We start from the raw sequence: 17,916 nt of genomic DNA, 5'->3' as shown, positions 1-17,916 counted from the left end.
CTGTAGGCGTCCCCATGCCTATGTAAAAATGTGGTATACAGTGAATATGCTAGGGCCTAGCATCTAGGCAATTGTGGCAGGCAAGTTTACATAAGACTACTCTTCTCTATAAAAGAAACCATTAAGCTTTAATTTACAATAATCTATCGTAATTACTAAAGAAACAGTGAATGCGTAACTGTCATTCAATTATAAATATATGTTAGAAAAATGATCAGGGGTTAGAAAGAAAACACTGAGTTCCTTTGTCAAGCTTTCAAAGAATATAATTATCCTCTTCATCAGGGCTTTGAAAATGAAATTAATAATTTAATAGGTTAACAAATAATATGATTATTCATTCGTAATTTCGAAATGAATGGTTGAGATCAAATTGGATATTATGATTAAAAAGCACCAGATCGATTATAAACAATATGAGCCATCTTCGGTTTGCCAAAATGGTTAAGCAACTCTGCTTATTCTTGGTGATCATCGATCAGCAATGTTGTGATGCATTGAAAGAAAAGGGTTTTCTGCATAAGCAATATTGTATTATGATTGTTATCGATCATTTTGGTCTGTCAATTCACACTGGTTTTGTAGGAAAAAGATCTATCACTAATTTTTTTCTCACCATATTTTCTCTCATATTGGTTATTTCTAAGTGTGACTCAAGTAGGTCTTATTTAGTTTGTCTGTTTGTATATGAGTTAAGTTGTACATATGTTGGGGTCAAATTGTGGTCAAGGCAATTTTTGAACCATATGTGAATCAGCGAGGAAAGGCAGAACAAAATAATCGATAAAGACCACAGACCGCATGGAGAAATCTCACATTATTGCAGTTGCATGTATTTAACATATAACTACAAATGTAAGATCACATGTTAAGACCAATGTTAACGTGTTTATTGTATATCATGTGTTGGTTACTGATTTATATAAGCTCAAATCTACATACGCATGTACCTGCATGTATATACAGAATTGAGCCTATCATTTCTTGCAGTCCACCGGCAATTTCAGCTTTTGTAATTTACAATAAATTACCAGCAGGCCTTGAGAATCATCCAACCTGGGTGTTCGTAGTCCAGTCAGACCTCGATCTTTTCCATCCTCTCCAAGGGCCATCAATGGGTAGGTCATTTCAGCACACAATGAAATCATTTTGTAAAACCATTTACACTCTTACTCACTCTGAAATTCATTCTTTCTTATTTACTTACCATTTGAGGTAGTGTATTATTTGATATTCCTTTATCATCCTTTTTTTATATAACTAATTATAATTGAGGGTCGAAATCATGTAACATTACTGGCCTTCTCACACTACACATTCACACTAATAAATACATTCACTCTCATCACACTGTTAGACAACAATATATACACTAAAACAACCCTGTTTCCTCCAAGAATTGGAACAGATGACCCAGATTCGTGCTGCCATTCTCAAGAACAATTCTAATATTGGGTTGCATTCCTACCACTTTCTATATAAAGACAAGGAATTGCTCTTCAATTAGGTGGGACAAATCCAGCAACCTTTTTCTGCATGTTGAACATATATGAAAAACAGGCTTGAGGATGTCAGACCTGTTTTGTCTGACCAGTCGCCGAAGTTGGGCTCCTGAGGCTTGGTCATTTCAACTCAGAACGCAATCAGTTCCTCAATAAATTACTCTCTCATTCTTTCTTAAATGCATTCTTACTTATTTACAAACCAGTTCACTCAAGGTAGTGGAGTACTTGATATATCACATGGTCTAAAAGTAAATTGTCACATGGCCTATTCTTAATCGAGTGGAGGATGACCATAAGTCAGGTCCTCTGAGGTTTACCTATCACAGTGCTCTTAATACATGAAAGCTTCTCTGCCAATCCAGCCCAATGTTTATGTCACTTTCTTTTAGCCATGTTGTTATTGCATTTTGAGCATCAGAGGGCCAGTGGTTAAGCCTTTCCATTACCCTTCAGACCTGTGTCAGAGTGCCCAAACAACCATCTGGTCAAGACGCTCCAGCTCGTGGTTTGTCTCGAACAAGAGCACACAAGACAGTCAAAAACTGTGCTCAGGGAGTTGGTGCAAACTCATGTCAATTACATATATATAATGTAAATAGAAAACAATAATAATTTTAGCAAAACATGAATTATAAAATCCAACAAAGATAGCCGATTATTTTACAAGATTAGGCTAAAAAAAGTTTTCTGTCCTTTAGGTTTAGGTGTTTAGGCGCTGAGATTCTCTTATGAAAAATTATCAGCAATTATAAGCCCTGCAGGCAACGATGACTGGCAAAAACGTCTCTCGTTTTTAACGTGTTATTTTCAATGGTTATTGATAGGTGTAAACTTGACGATTAGTTCTTTATCTGACAGTTCCGATTCACATTATTACGCCTGTGTGTATCAATATAAAAGAAGATTAAAATCAATATTTAAGTAAAAACGATAACAACGTGCTCAGTACGATAAGGTGTGTAGGACGCTTACAATGAAATTGGCAACTGATGGAAAATATTTTGGTACATAAATTTTAAGACAGGTAAATTTTCTTTTTTTATTTAAAATATTTTTGGCTTGGTTTGGTTTATTTATTTTAATGTGTAGATGAAGTTGTTTTAGGCATTCAAATATTGAAATGCGTTCAGTACGTAATAAATGGGCAAATTTACTGGAAATTATTGATCAATTTTTTCTTTACTTCATTATACTTAAGTCCCGTGCTTTTCAATATGTGATAATATTTTTAATAAGAATGTTTTCCAACATGTTGAAAATCGGTTTTTGGTTGAAAACACAAGGGCTTTGCGTCATGATCAAAAGCTCCCGGAAAAACGTTTAGCGTCGCTATCTACGTCTTCGGTTTTTATCAAGTTAGAATTTTTTTTTTAATTATCAAATTTGTCTTTAAAATCGAATTGAATAGCGTTTCAGTGATTATCCGATCAATTCTGCTAATAACAGCACTGAACGGCACGGAAAATTCCATCTGCCGGAGGTGAATGAAAACATAAAGCAACAAAAGAACAGAACAATAGAAAAAAATTAAAAAGAAGGAGAAAAAGTTAAAGAACATCAAAGTAAATCCAAAAATAAATTAGAAAATTGTACAAACATTAAGTATATATTTAGTTTTTTAACATAAATGTACTTGCATTGTCATGCTGCAATATTTTACCAGTAGAGTAAGTTCAAAGTTTAGCCCAGTATCTAGACAGGGGACTGCGGCATAGGTAGAGCATACGAATTTCTTTTAAAATTGTGTTCATTCGTCTAAGAAATGGACCGTTCTCTCTGAACTTTACATAGAGAGTACAGGGCAGAAATCATCATCCAATTTAGGCAAAGCAGCTCATTCGTCATTTTAAAACTGCTACTACTACTCCTTCACCTCGGCAACAATGCTGGCCCAGCCTCTTCTGCCCTCCGCGCGTCACCTCCAATCTTCATCTTTCTGAGGTAGTTCTCGACGTAGTCCAACTATTCTTTCTACTCAATCCTCGCAGCCGTGTACAACCTGGCTTACTCGAGCAAACTTTCTTTACATTCCTGTCCTCTGGTATCCTTTCCAAGTGACCAATCGACCTGAGGCGGCTTTATTTCAGCCACATGTGATTTCTGGCTGTTAATTGGTTCCGTAACGTTTGTTCTTTTTCTGGGAGGGGTGATGGCCCCACTCCCAACCCCCATCCACCAGGAATTTTTAGTCAGGTTCATCTTTCCCTAAAGATATTTTCTTCACGACGGGTTGGAGATTACCTTCTTCTCTGGATGATTCTGGTCCGCCACCTGGGGAGGTGTCCGTTGTGAAGTCAAACTCCTAATTTTAAATAATCACCGCAAAACACCCAGATTCAAATGTTGATTAAAATCAGACAAGAGTAGAATTTCGGGTTGTCCCATTGAAGGTTGCTATTCTTAAAGTGAGATATTGATTTTTCCTTTTCCATATCAAACAGCTGAGGCTGGAATATCCATTTTTCTGTTCTTTTATCTAAGATGAACACCCAACATCGCAATGATTGTGCTTCTGGTGGCCTAGCCTCTTCTCACTTGTCCTTATGTTAAGAGTTAAAAACTTCAACGACATTGTTTGATGTTAAACAATAGATGATCTTTGTTTATATGAGCTGCGTGTGTTTATTTGGATTAGAAGTGACCTGGTTTTCTGTTTAGTATGCAACTCTCAGGCAATTGAATCCGTTTATCACTTTTTGGCCTATCAGTCTTAAGAGTTGCATGTACAGCATAGGGCATCCAGACGGTGTAAAGTAGCTAGCTGTTTACATTACTAACTAGCTGTCCTTGGGTATCTTTAAAAATAGCATATAGCTAGGAGTTGAGAGAAGAGATTATATAGTTATATAATCCTCTGAAGATGTGCTGTTCGTAGCTGACAAAAAATATTAGAAAGATGTGAGAAATGTAATTTGTCTGTTAACCTTGTCAAATCTAAGGTGATTATTTTTTGCACTTACAGTTTTTCTTCAAAGATTGTATATCATTCATTGACATTCATCTTTGACGACGGAGTTCCACCAAATCTTGGGAAAATGCCAGTTTTCCTTACAAATTACAACATTACCTGTTGAAATGGTCAATTCCAATATCGTTTGAAGAAGGTGTCGTCTACAGCTAAAATGGTATTTAACAGAATTCGACAGAATCTGATTTAATGATATCAGCAGCATGACGTCATTGAGAAATTACCAAGTTTTGTTATCAAAAAGCTTTTTGGCCTCCCCCTCTCAATTTTGTAAAAGATAAAGTCAACTCCCTGAGATAATCTAATTTGCTACTAGCTGTTCAAAAAAATAATTATCGTATTATCTTTGTCCCAATTCTTCAACAAGAAAAAAAAAGATTTCGCAAATTTTATAAAACAATTGTAAAGGATTTGTATTCATTGTATCTTGTACTTCTTTAATAATTATCTAAAATGAGTTATTGGAATCTAGGTCGTTTTTACCAATAGGAAACCAGATTTTTCTAATGTTTAAAGGTTTAAACATATTTTATTTTGAAAATCGAAATCCCTACGACGTAGGGACATGTGACCAATATGTTGACATCGTTTTGTTTTCGCAATATTTTTTTCCTGTTATCACCTCCTCATGATTTTATCGCGGATAGAATTATTACAAAATAAATAAGACCTTAGGAATGTACAAATAGCCGGTGGACTGTCAAAATAAACTTTTAATTTAGGACAGGTTGAAATCAAATAATTCCTTATGTTTGGATTTGCAGGGGGTAGTTTTATAACAAAACTACCCATCGTTGACCGGATGTTGATAAAGAATTTTTGTTATATTTTTATTCTACAATTCTTCTATAAATTGTGTTTACTGTTCTACTTAGCTTCAAGTTCATTGCAATGATCTAAGATATATGTTTTTGTTGATTTCATTTGGCATAGATACTACCATTCAGTTGGTTTTCCTTCACGTGAGCATATATCATATAATCGCCTATTAGAAAAGTATTGACCTAATCCTGTTTATCCTTATTTTAAATTAATTAAGGTTTTTAGTTGAGATAAAAAAGCCAATGGCACGAGCGGGATTCGAACCCACGATCTTCGGCTTGATACGCCTCTGCTCTACAACTTGAGCTATCGCGACCTCGATCCAATCGGACACCAACTTCTCATCTCAACGCACCTTTTGAATTTTCCCTCCTTTTTGCCATTTTTCCTTTTTTTAATTGGTCAAGCGGACCTCGAAATTAGTGAATTTACTTATTTTAAAAGCCAATTTAATAAATTGCAATAGTTTGAATTAGAATGGCATATCTGTCGGCATCGTTGGTATATTAGCACATCCTCTCCTTTAAATTTGCTTATGAAAATTGTTGGTTCGATGACCAAATCAGGGTGGTCGATGTTTCTATTGGGTTGTCCGGAAAATAATGCAGGATTTTAAGTTTTCATTAAAAAAAATCTATATAAAATATTCTGTTTACGTTTACAGGATTACTGAATGTCAACACTTATTAATCCTCTTCCAAATGATATTGTTTGTTTACCTCTGTAGCATTCCGCTACTTGGAAATAATTCAGTCATCCTTATAATGTCAAAGCGAGAATTTCGTACGATTTTCTTTTACGAGTTTAAACTCGGCCGAAGCGGAGCCCAAACGGCTAGAAACATTAACCAAGTCTGGGGCGAGGGTTGTGTTAATGAGTGCACTGTGCAAAGGTGGTTTAAAAAATTTCGGGAGGGAGATTTCAGCCTTGAAGATGAAGAAGGTCGTGGAAGGCCTTCCTCTCTTAATGATGATGTTCTGCGATCAGTGGTGGAAGAAAACCCCAAAACAACTGTTCGAGAACTTGCAGAGCAACTCACAGTCAGTAAAACGACCGTCGCTGACCACCTCAAGGCGATTGGAAAAGTGAAAAAACTCGAAAATTGGGTTCCACACTCATTAAACGATCGCCAAAAAATCAGCGCTTTGATGTTTGTGCATCACTTCTTTGTCGAAACAAAAATGACCCATTTCTGGCCAGAATTGTTACATGTGACGAAAAGTGGATTCTCTACGATAACACTAGACGTTCTGGACAGTGGCTCGACAAAGGAGAAGCTCCAAAGCCCCCAACTCATCAAAAAAAGGTAATGGTTACGGTATGGTGGGCTTCATTTGGTTTAATACACTACAGCTTCTTAAATCCTGGCGAAACCATCAATGCTGAATCATACTGTAACCAAATTAATACCATGCATCAGAAATTGGCAGTAATGAAGCCCTCTTTGGTCAATCGGAAAGGGCCCATTTTGTTGCATGACAACGCTCGACCACATGTGTTACGTGTAACGTCACAAAAATTATTGGAGCTTGGCTATGAAACTTTGCCTCACCCACCCTACTCTCCGGACCTCTCGCCTACTGACTACCATTTTTTTAGACACCTGGACCACTACTTACAACACATAATATTCAAAAATCAAACGGAACTGGAAAATGCATTTATTGACTTTATCAATTCTAAAAATTCTGAATTCTACTCAGACGGAATTAATAAGTTACCAACACGTTGGGAGAAATGTATTGAGAGTATGGGAAATTATTTTGATTAAAGAACATTGCTTTAAAGTAACTAGTTTCTTTTTTTTTGTTTAATACCAAAATCCTGCATTATTTTCCGGACAACCCAATAAATAGATTGATAGGAACACCAATCTTCAGATTAATCATGTGTGGTGGCAATCTAGATAAATCGAGTTAATTTAAGAATTCAGTTGGATACTTTACGGCCTCAACTTGATCTATAACAGTTTCTATTGATTTGTAAGTAACTGTTTCTTCTGGTAATATATGTTGAAAGTTGATAATAATGAAATTGTCACCCACATTTTATTATATTTAATACGTTCATTTAACCAGTGATGATTTTTGTAATTTCCTTTGATTTCTGGAAATACCCGTTGAAACAATTCTTCTTGTGAGTGATATAAAAATCGTTTGGTAATTTAATGGTTTTTGCTGGCTGTTGTCATTTCTTCAATTGTAATTCTCCCATTTCCAGTATCCAATAATTGTATAGCAAAATGTTCCATCCAAAATCCAGAAGGATCGTTTTGTAAATTAACACGCACGTTTTAGTGAAAATTTCTTAACATATCACCACAAATGCGGTATTTTCAAACACGCATTTAGTTCGTCAGCTGATGTTGAACATGGAATAACAGGTAATGACTGTCGAAAATCACCTGTTAATAAGATTGCATCGTAAACATGGTTTTGTTCTTCAGATAACATTTGAGCATTAGCTTGTACAAATATATTTAATTCATTGATGTCGATTTTTGTAATTCAGTATGAAATACGTCATCATCTAGTCGATTAGGTGATGTCACTCCCAGTTGTAACAATTAACAAACATGTTTTCAATCAAAACCAAATTATGCATTTCTGATGTGAATTGCATGTCGCTGTTTAAACTTCTTTTAAGTCAATGCAGAATGTCTCCAGAATTCATTTAGATTTGATGGTGAATAAATTGATATTATGATTGCATATAAATGGCGTGATTTGGATGAGCAGAAATTGTAGCATCATCTAGTGAACTATCCTTCTAAATCCCTTATCACGAGCTGGAGAGATGTGGGTGTAGGGGCCAACAGCATTATGTCGTCTACATAAATTAATGTTCTTATTTTTCTTCTATTAATAATTACTCTTCCGCACAGTTCCTCCTCCAGGTCGTTAAGGAAGAGTGAGAACAGTACAGGGCTGAGTAAGCATCCTTGTTCCTCCCATTTTGCAGGCAAACTCAGTCGTCAGAATTTTTTTAGTCCAGAATTCAGTAGTTTTTGTACCTAAAGTGTACAAAAGTGAACACACATACGAACATTAGCTTATATATATATACAGGGTGAATTGCTACTCGTGCTACAAACTTCTCCAGTAGATTCTTCACCCTAAATTGAACAAAAAAGTTCATATTGTCCATGGTCCGATTCTCAACCATTTCAGAGTAATTTCGCTTTTTATCGATTTTGAAAGATATCACGTCCTGGCGTCGGAAAATCGTGATATCTTTTAATCTAAACATTTCTCTTAAAATCTATAAGCACCGTTGAAATCCCCGTTAATTTTTAGAGAGAATCAAAATCATAATTCCATTGAAATTTTTTAATTTAATTTAATGCCCATTTAGTATGTAATGCTTAAGAAGTTTACAAACAGCTAGAAGGTCAAGGAAGAAAGACCCAAACGTTTTGCCACCTTCATCTTCTTATTGAAAAATTAACGGGGATTTCAACGGTGCTTATAGATTTTAAGAGAAATGTTTAGATTAAAAGATATCACGATTTTCCGACGCCAGGACGTGATATCTTTCAAAATCGATAAAAAGCGAAATTACTCTGAAATGGTTGAGAATCGGACCATGGTCAATATGAACTTTTTTGTTCATTTTAGGGTCAAGAATCTACTGGTGAAGTTTGTAGCACGAGTAGCAAGTCACTCTCAAACATTAGCAATCCTTGAACCACCATTTTTTCTCTTTTTGTCATCAACATCTTGGTCTCACAACCACTAAATAAGAAAATGACGAGTGCGTTGGAAGCGTTATTAAATCAGGTAGTTTTCCTCAAATTTGCTGCCTTCTGAGACTAAAATTAGAAACTCTGGATTACTTTATACACTTTCCGATTTACACAATTTTCCACTCTTTTTGTAGTTCTGGCTGAAATAAAACACAAAAAATTAGCCCAAACATTTTGCCACCGTCATCTTCTTATTGAAAAATTAACGGGAATTTCAACGGTGCTATTAGATTTTCAGAGAAATGTTTAGATTAAAAGATATCACGATTTTCCGACGCCAGGACGTGATATCTTTCAAAATCGATAAAAAGCGAAATTACTCTGAAATGGTTGAGAATCGGACCATGGACAATATGAACTTTTTTGTTCATTTTAGGGTGAAGAATCTACTGGAGAAGTTTGTAGCACGAGTAGCAATTCACCCTGTATATATCCATCTCTAGCGTATCTAGATCTTACATATTATGTGTGGTGATTAGTGACCGTTAGTTATTATTATTCGGAAATCGTGAGATGCGGTCTGGTGTGATGTAGGTTTCAGAAAAACATTTTCTTTATCGTGCTACGTTTCTATCTTTATTGAGATCATCTTCAGGGCTCAAAGCGTTTGTTATCGGCCTTCTAATTGTGCCATTCTTGCGTGGGCACTATACGCAAGAATGGCACAATTACGCAGAAAACAAACACTTTGAGCCCTGAAGATGATCTCAATAAAGATCGAAACGTTGGCACAATAATGAAAATGTTTTTCTGAAATTTACATATTATTTCCAATCTCTCCAGAAACCTTGGCTACTTCCCGCAATATGAAAACAACTTGCTACATTAATGCTAATTTTAAAAAGTGGTGATAACTGAATATAGGCCCATTTTTTTGCTACCCTTCGTTCTCAAGGTATTTGTATCCACTATCAATTTTTATTTGACTTTTGATTTTCAAAAGATGAACATACCGAGCAAAATTGGATTCTTCGCAGGTCGTCCTACCATTCTCAAAACAAATCTGCTAACACTCCAGCATTACATATTACAGTCTATGAATAAAGGCCTTAAATCTTATGTGTCTACATTGACTTCTCCAATGAATTCGACCCACTCTACCATACTCTCTTATTGTCCAAACTTGAATCCTATGAGGCTGGAAATACTAAAATGGTTGAACAGTTCTTTTCTCGGTAGATCTCAAACAGTTAAAATCATAAAAACCGAAAGACATTTTGCACACTTCCGGAGGATCTCATTTAGGACCAATTTTTAAAAATATTTTTCTTATTGATATCAAACCCTTTTTCACTAAAGTTCCTCTTATTCCCAGATGCGCCAAAAATGTTTCAATCCATAGTCTTTCCATTCTTCATTATTTACACAGACCCGAATTAACATTTACCTAGACTTAGGCCAGGAACACACTTACCCGATGCTACCCGACGCCTTGCCACGTTTTGGTGGGGTGTGCACATCTATCGACGCAAGCACCCGTCGCGTACAGTACACACTACACAGCGTTTATCACAATAATCACTATCACAATCTTTTGATCTTAATGCACTATTTTGAGCAAAACCTTGTAATAAATTGTTAGTTAAATTTTACGAGCACAACCATCTAATAAAGTGTTTGTTAAACTTAATTGTTTTAAATAAAGTTACTCCTAACCATCTAATTAAACAATGTTTATAAAAACTTATGCATTTTTGATCTCGTTTAATTTGGTTTACATTAAAATAGCATGTTGTAATTAATATAACGACAAAATTACATGTACTTAGTTTGAAATAAACTACAAAAAATATGAGTGTCCTGTTCTGATGCTACCCGACATTACAAAATGGTGTAATTTTACGAGCAAAACTATGAAATAAATTGTTAATTAAATTTTATGAGCAAAACCGTGTAATAAATTGTTACAATTTTAGTATATGTACCGCCGAAGCGAGTAAAATAAATTGTTAGTTAAATTCATTATATCAAAAAATCGTATTTCGGTGTTTTGATTAATTTTCTACCAAACGATTAAAATTAATTTTTTAAATAAAAACTAATTAATTTTTAATCACAGTTAATTTGGTTTATATTAAAATAAGTATGTTGTAATTAATATAACGACAATAATACATGTAGTTTGAATAAAAATATGAGTGTCCGGTTCTTTTGTCTTCGACTGTACTCGATGCGATCCGACGTAAATCTGGACAGTGGGTATCGGTAGGTTAGCGTGGTATAGCATCGGGTAGATGTGCTCGGGGGTAATGCAACCTTATGCATGGAAAATCGGAGTTTTGATTTGCGTCGGTAGCATTGGGTAGCGTCGCATGGCGTAGCATCGGGTAAGTGTGTTTCTGGCTTTAGAATCTAAATTCTTTCGCTTTACGTAGAATATCACATGTATCAGATCCTGGGGTTATGTTCGGTGAAAAATTGCCCTTCGGTAATTATCTTTCATTTAAAATAAAATCTTTACAATTTTATCAGGTTAAAAATTGGAGCAAGAAATTATTGCGAACTTAGGCCAACAATAGCCACGAAATTCATTCTAATCAGCCGGATACTGATGAACAGTATAAGATAAAAAGAGTGAATCATAGTTCATGGAATGGACATTACGTATAATTGAATAATTGACAAATTAATTTGCAAAAATCTACCTTAACAACGATCGGTTTAATAATTTAGTTATTAGGATTTAATAACTAATATAGTAATACTGTCATTAATTAGCCAATGTGTACTGGGCAAGTGCCCTAATGTGTTTATTTAATGAGCTAAGTAAACATATCAATCCGGTTCCGGTCAGTCCTTTCGAAAACTGATGCAAGACGTAAATTTCTGCTATCACAGAACACTAAGCGAAAAAGTTAAAACGTCCAAGAGGATTAAGGTGTTCTTTTTCGAATTGCATAATGAACATTGCAACCTTTCGACCTCTTTCCTCGGTTCACAGTTGACCGTTGTTCGCACTAAAGTTTTAGCAACCATCGAAGATCGAAACCTAGTAGCTTGATCATTAAGAATGTGGCTAATTTAGCTCAGTTCTTTATGGAGATTTAAAAAAATAGAGATTCTCTGTGGTCAACCATTACTCTTTGGAGGATTGTTGTGAAATATTCTGTAAAATATAGAAATTAGAATTTAGATCATATGCTAAACGATTCCATCGGCTAGTCAGAAATTATTTTTGTGAATAATTTCAAGAGCTGTAATAGTCATTGATAGACTTGATAATATACACTGACAAGCAAAAAACTATATTTTTATATATTAATCAAAGTTTTACGGTTTTTATCGTTTAATAATTGAGTCTTTCTCTAAAAAAGTTAAAAAATGTAAAATGCTAAGGAAAATGAAAATTTAAAAAAAGACGTTCAGAAAAAATTTATTTTAATTTTGTTTTAAATTTTTAATTAACATTTCAATATCGCGTAATTTCTCCTTTTACGTTAATTATGTCTCGAAGACTTACTACCAGTCTGGAAATGTCTCTTTGTTGGAGGTTAGCTCATTCTTCATGAAGAGTCCTTTCAAGATCAGGAAATGATGTACGTGCTTCGTCTTTTGAGGTTATCCCATAAATGCTGATGTGGTTCAAGTCTAGAGAACGGGCTGGCCAGGTTAAGACCTTGAAGTTATGCTGTTGAAGGTTTGTACTATGCGAGCGACATGCGGACTGGCATTATCGTGCGTTAGAATAGGATTGTCGCTGATTTCATCGAGGATAGGTAACGCATGATGTTCCAAATTTTCATCCACATACCAGTGGCCGTCAAAAACCCTCCACGAATAACAGTCACTCCTTGTGACTCTCCATTGAGATTCCCGCCCACACCATCTCTAAGCTACGTTGAAAAGGAAAAATTACAACCTTCGTACCTTTCATTTCGCCTTCTTCACACTCTTTCACGCCCATCTGGAGATGGTAGAGCAAATGTACGTCCATCTGTTAAAAGTACAGAAGACCAATCTTCCAAAGGCCAATGGCTGTGTTCTCCAGCAAATGCTGTGCAACTCTGTGTGTTCTGGTCCTCTTACGTACGTATTCTGGTACTCTTAGCAATCAGTCCATACTGATTTAATCTTCTTCGAGCAATGCGTTCAGAAATTTGGACACCTCGAACTTCCTGGAGCTGATGAATCGCTTGAACAACAGTAAGGTGCCGGTTTCGCAAAATTCTCAAAGTCAAAAAACGTTCAACCTGTGGTGTTACCCTAGGGCGTCCAGAACCGGGCCTTCTATGGACCCCGTTTCTCGAAAACGTCTAACGGCGTCTCGCAGTGTTTTGTGGGGGAACTCTGATGGCAACACCCGCATACCTGATGGAACGTCCATCATCAATAAGTGCCACCACCACGCGCAACATACATCGTCAACACTAAATGGCATTTTTAAGTTTAAAAATTGAAATTAAGAAAACAAAGCTGAAAACTAAACAGTTTTTGCCTCATGTTACAAATGAGACTTCATAAACATTTTAATTCCCGTAAAAAGTAAACATGGAAAAATCCTTTATCCTTGTTTTGGATAAAGGATTAAGGGTATTTACCTCTAATTGATATTCCAAATTTAAAACATAGCATAAACAAATATTTATTGGTAAAAACAATGAGACAAATTAAGGGCAGAATTTTCTTTTATCGAGAAAATGATAAAAAATGAATTGGGTGGAATTTTTGCCTGTCCTTGTATGTAGTTCTATTGTATGAACAAAAATTAAGTCAGCAGGATAATCCAAATATGGCATGTAATTTGGTGTTGAATCACGTAAACCAAATATATTTGGCACAAAAAATTGATAAAAGTCCTTATGTCTTTGAAATACTAATTGCCACAAGTAGCAAAGAATTGAACGGCATGCGGTGTTGAACAAAGAAAATCTAGCTGTGTATGGAATTTTATTTCCATCAAAGTTTTTCTAAATTTTATAGAGCCAGTTTCTTGCAACAGATTTGATAGCTTTGGGTTAGGAGAAATCAACATATATATATTGGTTGACTATTTCTATTTTTCCCTCGTCAAAGTTCAGAGGCAGCTAACCTCCCACTCGGAATACCAGGATCTTTAATTTTCTAAGATTCCAATGGTTGCAATGTTTTTCCGATCGGTCGATAGTATCACAAAACGAATACAATATGAATACGATGATGATTCTGCCTACCTAGTCTGCACCGACTTACTGCTGTCCTTGACAGTTTCTCCTGAAGTGGGATATTGAGTACTCATCGTCCTCAATTAGGTAGTTATATAATTTATGTGGATAGTCATGGAGGCATGTCAAGTACTGTACCACTCCAACTGACTGAATGGCATGTAAATAGAAAAACATGTACACGGCGCATCATAAAAACCGGCCATATGGTTACACGAGCACGTAAAATACATCTTATTTGCTCAAACATCGCGAATAACTCGAAAACGGTTGAAAAATCGGGCAAAGTAGAAAGTGAACAATTGAAAGCTTATTAAAATTTCCTGTCGATTGCTATAGGGTGACGCTCCAGGACGATTTCCTGGCTCCGCAGCTTAATTTAAAGCTTTCGTAAAAAGTGCAAAAATTAACATCTTTCCGAATTTTTGAATTTACTGATGAATGACTGAAGCTAGGAAAACATCTTGTTAAGTGTAAAATTTCCTAAAAATGGGACCTAGCGCAAAACTGTGACTTAAAAATCTGAGAAAATATATTCAAAGTTGGCCATTTTTTCGTGAAAAACCAGGCGGTCGGTTTTGTTTTATGAGCAGTATATTTAAGAGTAAGTGAGAGTGAATAGAAAACCGATTACGTTTGGGGCTAAAAGAAGAAAGATCGTCTAGAAACAAGGCAAATAAAGCTGGGCTTAGAATGCAACCCTGTGGCACCCCACTACCTATTTTGAAGAAATCGGAATCCTTCCCTGCCTCCAACCGTTTCTGAACAGTAAAAAGATGCAGATACACTTCTTAAAATATTCTTCAAGTTGTCTCAAAGTCTGTTTAGCGTATTGCAACTTTTTTGGCCACATTTAACAAGGCATGAAAATATCTTTGCCACAGCACGAATACTAGAAATTCCGATTTAATTAGACTGTATTTTTAAGTCTACGTTCTTAAAAGAAAAATTAGAGTTTTATGAAATAAAGATAGAAAGTTTCATGTATATTTAATGGATTTAATAGGATTTGAATACTACAACAAATTAAGTTTAGTGATACTGGTCATTTGTTACAGGCAATTCTGTGTACATGGAAATAAAATGGATGCCGAAAAATTGAATTTGGCTTTTTTTAAGCAACATTTATTGATACAATAAAGGATAATCGTTATCCAAGATAAAGTTGCGGTTTTTTATAGCATAAATTTGAGACGATTATACCAAGGGAAAAAATCTCCAAAAATCGTCGATTAAATTCAAAGTTGACTCCGTCGAAATGATAAAACGTGGAAGTCTTTATCTCGCCCCATCCTGAAGCCCCGACGTGAACGTCCACGAAAATTACATTTGTATGTCACGTTATCAGTCTGTGTTGGGTATGTTGACGAGAAGGCAGGATTTGTTTTGCGCTTCTGTCGATCTGAATTTTTGCTAGAGTAAGCTAATTTTAATCCACATACGTCCTTTTAACAGCAATCGGGGAAAATAAAAACATTCGCACTGTAAAATGTTTTAGCGTGAACACAATATTTCGTTGACAAAGGTAAAAACTGCTCATGCACTACATTTTTTCATTAAAAGAACATTAAAAAGAAAATCGCGTCATTAAAATTTTTCAACAAACAGAACGTGTGTGATATTTGTTTGAATTTTTATTCATTAAATTCTTTGCCTATGTACGGCTTGAAATGGAGGAGTCCCGTGCAAATGTTTTTGTCTGTGAATGTGTGTTTTACCCTGGTCCTAACACTAGGAATTTTATTTGTGTACTAACTTTTATACATTTTTACATTCTTATACATACATAATTATTGGTAATGGAAAATTTCTTTTAAATTAAATTAAATGTTAATTAACTCTGTACAAAGTATAAATAAACATTGATCAAATATTATAGATTAGTTTTTACGAGGGTATTTCAACTACAAGGTTAGAAGCTACTCAAAAATGAATAGGGATATTTGTAGTATATTCTCAATGTATTAATTTTAATTAAATTAACCGATACATTCTTGTAAGTTGGGTAAAACAAAATAGAAAATACAAACCAAAAGCAAACAAATCTTAATCCTCATTTTTAATAACGGATTTACCTAAGAATAGTAAGCATGAAGATTATTAACTTTGTAAACAAACACCTTTCCTCGTCTTGTCTCCATTTTAATCCAGTTTTATTCTCTGTAACTATGGAAAGACATCATCTTGAACCAGAAGTTCGCAAATTATTGTGAGAATGAGTTATCGAGGTCAGCGGCAAGTGGATATCGCAGAGGCAGTTGATATTCTCAGAGCGTGGTTATCCCGGTTCCGAGAGATGGGGCATTCCAATAGGAGGCCTGGTAGTGAATCTCAGCGAATTACGACGCTAAGAAAGGACCGAAATATCTTCATTGCTGCAAGACGGAACCTTTCCATAGTGCCCGCCAGGACCTAAATAAGAACAAGGTGTTTTTGCAAGGCTCAAACGATTCGTAATCGTTTGTGGGAAGATGGCCTCACATCGTATGCCCCTTTTAGACGACCTGCAGTAACAGCCTGCCACCAGCGGAGAATATGGTGCATAACTGCATGTTTCCCATTGGGGTCACAATGCCGTTAGGAAATGTGATTCTTTAACATGCACACCTGGCACGTAGGCCTTACCACACGTTTAGATCCTCCAGGTAGGAGCGACTCACCTCCGCTGACGGTATATAGTGTGAACACCGTGAAGTGGCTAGAACCTAGAAGCTTTCGGTAGAAGCCACATCAACAGAGAAATCAACAGACATGGTGACTTCTCCCGCTTGCCCCTTCCGTCCGTTAACATTGTGGACTCAACCGTGGGCCGCGCGTAAAGGAATACCCGAAAGGGCTGAAATTCATCAGCCTGTCTCCCAACTCATTCCCTTGATAGAAGCGCCCCACTCTATCTCTTTTATATACCGGATCCGCTCCGGTCGCGGTTTCGTTTAAACTGGAATTTCTAACCACCCTCTAAAGGAGACTGCTTTCGGTAAAGGAATCCCACAAGGGCACAATCGAACAAAAGGCTCTTCCCTAAGTACTCGCCAGGAGCCTCACCACTAAGCCACTACGAGTCTATTCCCACACAGGTGGACTGGACTTGGAACGATTTTTCGCTGCCGCATTCAGATGGTTATACACCCTCCCCTGTCTATATGCAGTCAAGATCTGGTAACCTAACCCCCACGTGCCTCTGATTCAGCACCCGCAATAAACACAACCCAAACAACAGTAATTGGTTTCTCAATCTCACAAAAAACAATATTCCTCCAGATATTCGAAATATCTTATCACCAGGACCCAAATTTGCGATACTCTATAACCAATCTGTTCCAAATTCTAAATTGAACACGAATGTAGACTATACTACCCAAAATTCGCCTAAAATGGATTATAAGAAAATTCGAGTCAAGTCCATCAACACAATAAAAAATTACTTAAAACACCTAATCACAGCCAACATTTACAAAAACCAAAAAATTCCATAAAAATAACCCAGATAAACATCTTTCAGCTGATACAACAAAACAAACGGTAGCCGTTAATAAAGATGACTATATACAGAAACTCAACACAATTGTAAGTGTCACAAACACATAAAAGACATTAAATCTGTCCCCTCTCCGTCACTCATCAAGCAGGTCAATAAAATCCTACAGCAGACTTTTCAACACAAAGAAATAGACATGTACGCATATAAATTTCTCCAGAATAATTCACCCAGGCCACCAAAATTGTATGGAGATG

General features: G+C 35.8%; 1 protein-coding gene across 5 annotated transcripts in view; it reads left to right on the top strand.

The window, feature by feature from the left end:
* LOC106667059 (multidrug resistance-associated protein 1-like) overlaps nucleotides 1–17,916 on the top strand; it is a 45,628-nt gene that overhangs the window by 5,502 nt on the left and 22,210 nt on the right. The window contains exon 1 of one of the 5 annotated variants that reach the window (XM_014394706.2): nucleotides 2,269–2,529. The exons of 1 other annotated variant lie outside the window; for it this stretch is intronic. The gene's annotated coding sequence lies outside the window, so the exon portion shown is untranslated. 3 more of the 5 variants (XM_014394710.2, XM_014394707.2, XM_014394709.2) reach the window with 3 other exon arrangements.

The sequence above is a fragment of the Cimex lectularius genome, unplaced genomic scaffold (assembly GCF_000648675.2).
Source record: "Cimex lectularius strain Harlan isolate CLEC.00 unplaced genomic scaffold, Clec_2.1 scaffold379, whole genome shotgun sequence".
In the NCBI taxonomy this organism is placed as follows: domain Eukaryota; kingdom Metazoa; phylum Arthropoda; class Insecta; order Hemiptera; family Cimicidae; genus Cimex; species Cimex lectularius.
The sequence above is the reverse complement of the archived record's forward strand: the minus strand, read 5'-3'. Positions and strand labels throughout refer to the sequence as shown.